Here is a 7433-nt window from a genome sequence, read left to right on the forward strand (position 1 = left end):
TTCATTGTTTTCTCAGATGATTGATCATGATTACCAGTTGCAATACGTATTACTGGTCAGAAACCACGGTAGATTTTCATATTTTGTGAACGTTTAACAATTTTTTTTTTTTACCCGCCATTGAAAATTGATCCATATCAAAATTAAACGTTGAAAAGGGAGCTCGAAGTTAAAATTTTTTGATTTCTTTTAAAGTCATCTGAATTACTCAAGTGACCTATTGAACATTTTCAGCTTTTTCTCTGGATTACTGAACCAATTTCAACCAATTTTGGTATATAACATCTATGGGGAAATTAATGTGATCTTCAAAAATGTTCTTTATTCATCAAGCAATGAAATTGTTAGCATGATTATGACAAGCTATGAGCTCTTAAACAAAATTGAAAAAAAATTATTAGCTTTACGTTCATTCAATTTGGGTAAATGTCCCAGCGAGGGGCTAAATTGGGCATATGTATCTTGGAAAATATTCTTTTATTCCGGGCATCAAACAGTCAAACTATTGGTATGATTATAATAAGCAAATCCCGATACCAAAACTGAAATTCATGACTCCAGGGTTCATGACTCCAGGGTTGGGTAATTAGGGCCATACATTGAAAATGCATCACCTCTAATTTTTGTAAAGAAAACTGTAAAGCCTGATATATTGGTCACTAGGAATCAATTTATTAGGAATTTCACTGAACGTAGCTTCGAATTCTGTACCAAAAGATGGGAAATTATAACGGGTATATCTTCTTGTCTACGCAATTGAGTGTTGTAACCTTTAGGTACTGATTTATGTCGCGGAACTAAGGGACCACTAAACAAAAGAATATTAGTACACAGGTTTCACCGCCATAATGGAGGTAGCCAACTTTACTACAAACATTTCAATTCCCCAGATCATTCCGTATTGTCCACGAGGGTCAGAATATTACCATACCATCAACCCAACCCAGGCATTTCGTATTCCTTTTCGTAGACCACGAGATCACTGGACCAAGACACTGGGCGCTGTCTTTCCATATGGGTACAACGACAACGTATATATTGAAGGGAATCTGACAGTCCACATGGAAGTAACGTGAATGCAATCTGATCAAAATCAGAACTTTGATCCGCTCCGTTATTGTTATGTCGCTCTTTGTGTAGCGACATAACAATAACGGAGCGGATCAAAGATCTGATTCTAATCCGATTGCGTGAATGTGACGGGACGTCCCACACAGAGATTTAAACATATCCATTGTTGTCGTTCATACAAAAGAAGAAATACACATGATGCCCAACCTGATTCACTTTCACCTAAGAAATATACATGATGCCCAACCTGTTTCACTTTCACCTTAGAAATATACATGATGCCCAACCTGTTTCACTTTCACCTTAGAAATATACATGATGCCCATCCTGATTCACTTTCACCTTAGAAATATACATGATGCCCAACTTGTTTCACTTTCACCTTAGAAATATACATGATGCCCAACCTGTTTCACTTTCACCTTAGAAATATACATGATGCCTAACCTGTTTCACTTTCACCTTAGAAATATACATGATGCCCAACCTGTTTCACTTTCACCTTAGAAATATACATGATGCCCAACCTGTTTCACTTTCACCCTACACAACAGAACATTATGTCCACATCATATTCCCACAAAACTTTGCTCTGTAAGACTGTACCAGCAAATGTTTTGAATACGTTATTCTAAAAAACCAAAGCTAGTCCATACTTGAATTATCTAACACCAGAATACAAACTGAATTGTTGATTATAGATATTACCTATAACAGACTTATTAAACTACCATGGTTTACAGATAATAATCCTTCCGAATCATGAACTAGCCAGGATACCGTCAACATAAGCAAAATTCTTCACCATTAAAACATTCAGTCTTTTATTCCATCATATTCGAAGTTCAAGTCTACACACTGTATGTTTTTAAAAAATATATTTCTACTAGAATTGCATTCAAATTTTCTATCGACCATCTTATACACAGTCCATTTACATCTTCTTTTATAACTACAGTCCAGACTGACATGTCGTTACAAATAACGTCGTAACAGTAAATGTTTGACCAAACTCCTATTTTTGTTTCTCGCCAAAATATTAACCGAGGTGAAGGAGAAACTTCAACCGTACTGTGCAACAACATACAAGAAGTGATGAAAATTAAATGTGGAATTTACAAAACTTCTAAACAACTTTTAGTAAATTTGAAATCACAAACCTTTTAAAATCAAGAACATCTAAACTTTTGATTTTTCAACACTTTACACGATCATTCCCCACGATAGATTAAAGACTAGGCTCTTTGGCATCATAGACAGCTGTTTCTTCAATAGAAATGGAAAAAACAAAAAACCGGAAATTTTCATGTCTACTCTTCATTTTGTATTCTTTGCAGAATTATGACATTGATCACTGTTCGTTATTTTCACCTTTTCATTCAAGTTTAAAGTTAAATTATGGACTTACATTACACATACTGTATATGAAAATAGGTCGTGGTGGAAGTAACCAGAGACACTGAAGCGATTAAAGTCTCGTACATTTTCGTGACCAAGGATAGAAAAGCAAATTTTTGTTTAGAAAACAAAAATGCTTAAAACCATATTATACGGTTTCTTAACCATGGATATCTCAAAGAAATGACAATTAGTGTTTCGTAGGCAGGACAACGGAACTAAGGGCAATTCTAAATCAGGATATGCTGAATCAACCACATATTGAACCAATCGCAGCCTTGTAACCAGAAATGTTGAACCAATCGCAGTCTTGTAACCAGAAATATTGAACCAATCACAGTCTTGTAACCAAAAATATTGAACCAATCGCAGTCTTGTAAGCAGAAATATTGAACCAATCGCAGTCTAGTAATCAGAAATACTGAACCAATCGCAGTCTTGTAACAAGAAATATTGAACCAATCGCAGTTTTGTAATCAGAAATATTGAACCAATCACAGTCTTGTAACCAGAAATATTGATCCAATCGCAGTCTTGTAACCAGAAATATTGAACCAATCGCAGTCTAGTAACCAGAAATATTGAACCAATCGCAGTCTAGTAACCAGAAATATTGAACCACTTGGTTTTGTAACCAGAAATATTGAACCAGTTAGTCTAGTAACCAGAAATATTGAATCAGTTAGTCTAGTAACCAGAAATATTGAACCAGTTAGTCTAGTAACCAGAAATATTGAATCAGTTACAGTCTTGTAACCATGTACATGTATATTGAACGAAGCGAATTCTAGTTACCATAAATACTGAACTAACGACAGTGTCATAGCCAGAAATAATTACAAAAACAGGAATACTGAACCAATCAAAGTTCCGTAACCAGAAACATTGCACCGTAAAAATTATAGAAACTAAACATAATGAACCAATTACAAAGTGAATACTAATGATACTATGCACTTATAATGTCTTCCATTATACTTGGGAAGGAGCGCATGCGCGATATTTTAGATGTGAACCGAAAAGCACAGAATAAAAACAGCAAATTTCTCTTAATAATCGAGCCTCAGGAAAGTTTGAACAACAGAACGGTTCCATCATAAAGTGTTCATAACAACTAGGCAGACCATGAGAAAATTAATCAGGTAACTGACTGCATGGTATCACCCCAAAACGCAACTCTGTATTTGCCATCCGCCATATTCAATGTCGATCACATTGTCTACCGTCAGCATTTTACTACTTGTGTGCCAAATGTACCCACAAACTTTGATCAGATATCGTGATTCACCATCCCTAAGCACTCAGGTTTTTGCAGTAATGACGCTCATTAGAAGACTTATGAGGCAACCACAAAGAAACAACACCGTTCTCCTACTCATGGCAATAGTTATGAGTGGAGATGTACAGCTGAACCCAGGTCCGAGGGACACCAACAAAAACATTTTCCCCTGTGGTATTTGTGAGCACCCTGTTACTTGGAATTGCGTTGGAGTAGCCTGCGATGACTGCGGTGTATGTTTCTATAAAACCTGCATTGATATGTGTAGCAAAGACTGAAATCCTCAACGGCTCCTGCGTCAACTGACTATGTTGCAAGTGTGAGAGTATCAACCGTAACTCATTCACCTTCCATAGTTAGGAACTGGAGTGTTCAAACTACTACCATCCTATCGCAGATACAGATGTACATCTATAAATTCGCAGAAAACCAGTAGCCCTGGACATTGAGACCGTTCTGTACTTAAACGTCAAAAATATTAAGTCCATCAACATCATCTAGCAGAGGCAAATCGATCTACAACCTACCTGCAAAACCACACCTTGGTGTACTTGTGCTTCTATCTAACCCGTCCTTCGGATGAGACCGCAAATACCGAGGTCCCGTGTCACAGCAGGTGTGGCACGATAAAGATCCCTCCCTGCTCAAAGGCCGTAAGCGCAGAGCATAGGCCTAAATTCTGCATCCCTTCACCGGCAGTGGTGACGTCTCCATATGAGTGAAATATTCTCAAGAGGGACTTTAAACAACATTCAATCAATCTACCTAACTGTAGAAGCGTGATGGGTAAAAGTTCAGAGCTTTCAGTAACTGTGGACTATACATTAAACCAGATATTGTTTGTGTCACAGAGTCCTGGCTTCACGGCATTAAACCAGGTAGAGTCCCATCGTCTACACATCAAATCTAGTGAAGTGTTCCCCGAAGGCGAGGTTGCGTACAGGAACGACAGAAGCTCCGTCGGAGGAGTATTTATACTGGTGAAAAACAATCCTGTGACGTCAGAAGCTCATTCGGAGGAGTATTTATACTGGTGAAAAACAATCCCGTGACGTCAGAGGCTCATTCGGAGGAGTATTTATACTGGTGAAAAACAATCCTGTGAAGTCAGAAGCTTATTCGGAGGAATATTTATACTGGTAAAAAAAAAAAACTTGTGTCGTCAGAGGAACAGGGTTCGTGAACTTCACTGGGTCAAGGTCAAACTACCGAGGAAGAGGGTCCTCCATATCGGGAACTTCTAAAATCACACTCCTTGTCGAGGATTTTAATTGCCCTGACATTAACTGAACAAACCTACACGTGAAGGACGATGTTCCTGACAAAGCAGTTTAACATGCCTGAATAGACATATAACACATGCTAATCTCCCCCAAATACACCAACTAGAGAAAATAACATCCTTGTGAAATAATCCACCATTCGTCGTTGAAAAAACAGCGAGAGTTCTTACGTTACTACCATCATTTATTTCCGTTACTATCATCCTCGCTGTTTTTTCAACGACGAATTTTCTGTTCATATGAGTCGTATAAAAGATAAAATAACACCTGATCGTAATTGTTGCTAGTGTATGATATTTCTTACCTACATATCATTCGCAAATAAACAATACAAATAGATATAATAAGTAAACGTGATCTTTTCGGAATTTCCTTCTGCCATCTTGGGATGATAGTAACGATCGTTACTATCATCAGTTTAATACCAGTGTATAAGCAATACAAAATGGATAAATAGTTGGGAAAACACGGACCCCTGGACACACCAGAGGTGGAGATAGCTACAATATTTTGATTTATATGTTCATCATGTGGTAAACAACTGAGCAGTGACTGATATTCTGATTGTGCACAGTTACATCATTCTTTTGGAATAGACTTTTACTACTAATCATAACAAATTAAAAGTGGTTTATTCCAGATATTGGAACAGTGGGCATTGATGTAAGGTGGAAATAACAAACATGTAACATTGTTATGTACTGGATCGTCGATCGCCCATGGGCCCACAAAAGCGACAGCATTGTGAACATAAGCAAAGTCATCGTCTAAAAACGAATTCCATTGCAATAAACATGTGAAAAACACGTGGATTTGAGGGTACAAGACCTAGTCTTGTTTTTCGAAAATGCCGCGTAGGGTATTGTTTTTCCGGTGTCGGCAGACGAGATAGGTTACATAGAACATTTCCGGCTGCGTTACTCGGCATCAATTCTGTAAACTGATTTTTTAATGATCTTTTTTCTATTCTATAGTAATATATAGTGAAAATAATTACCGGTGTGATACCTTGAAGGAAGTCGTGAATTTCACATTTTCCCGTTTTTCTCAGTCCTTTCCCTTTTCATGAGCTCAAAATCACCACTGGGTATCAAAACATGAGGTGTGAAAAACAAAACGTTGTTTTTTAAAATAGGTCATTCAAAAAACATGACACAATACACAATGCGGAATTTCAGTTCCATATAAATACGTATGAACAACGTATTTTTTGTCGCATACATCAAGAAAATCGTAAATATCTGTATAGACACCCATATCTACAGAGCATACACCGGCGGTTTTAATACTTTACACATCCAAAAGATGTATCAAAATTTCACCCCGATTAACAATACGCATATTGCACAATACCCTTCTCCTCCTCCTGCCTTGTGCAATCGTGGCGTTTAACAAAGTAATTTTTTGGATGACTGATCACTAGATAGGAATAGAAGCAACTGTCTATGATGTCAAAAAGTCTAGTCTTTAATTTATCGTGAGGAATGGTCGTGTAAAGAGTTGAAAAGTCATACGTTTCAATGATGTTGTTGATTTGAGAAAAGTTTTGCGATTTCAAGTTACTGAAAGTTCTTTGGATTTTTTTTTTAGAATTCACATTTGATTTACACCACTTCTGGCATATGTAGTCGCACAGTACGTTTGAAGTTTCTCCTTCACAGTTGTTATTATTTTCTTGAGGAGTAAATATAGGGGCTTGGTATCTAGAACATATGATAATTATACTGGATCCAGCAATGTATCTTTGTAATTAAGGGTTTTTATGAAGTTTAGGAATCCAGTATAGCCATTAGGTACGGAAACTTATATTCATCCGACCCATTGACTGGGATATTGAATGTGTCTGAAACTGAAGTACGATTTTGAAGAAATTTGTCTTTTGAAAGGGCAGTTGGAGTAAAGGGCAGTTGGAGTATAAGTACGATTACCAAAAGTGGAAGTAATGCCAAGTTTGTTTAAAAATACAGTTGTAATAATGAGCCTTACATGCAAAGACAATGTTGTTTTGAGCTTTGTCAGCTGGAACCAAAAGATATTCCTCATACAACCTATCTAATTCTTTTATCACTTCTGGTTTACTATAAACACAGAAGGATAGATGCAGGCGCGGATCCAGAAATTTTTTCCGGGGGGAGGGGGGTGGGTGGGTGGTGGTGGTGGAACCTTTTCACAAAATCGAACCCGTGATATAATTCATTTTTCTTATAAATCGTTATATTGTAATTTTTTTTATCTTTGCAAATTCCAGGGGGGGGGGGGGGGGTCCCCCCCCCTCTAGATCCGCGCATGAGATGGTACGTACAATGCGGGATAGCAATTTTTAAATTTTTTTTTTAATGTATTAATTAAGGATTAAAAGGTGATTGAAATTCATCATTCTTCTTTCTAATGAAACCGTTTTT

Source organism: Ostrea edulis, chromosome 9 (genome assembly GCF_947568905.1).
Source record: "Ostrea edulis chromosome 9, xbOstEdul1.1, whole genome shotgun sequence".
Lineage (NCBI taxonomy): Eukaryota > Metazoa > Mollusca > Bivalvia > Ostreida > Ostreidae > Ostrea > Ostrea edulis.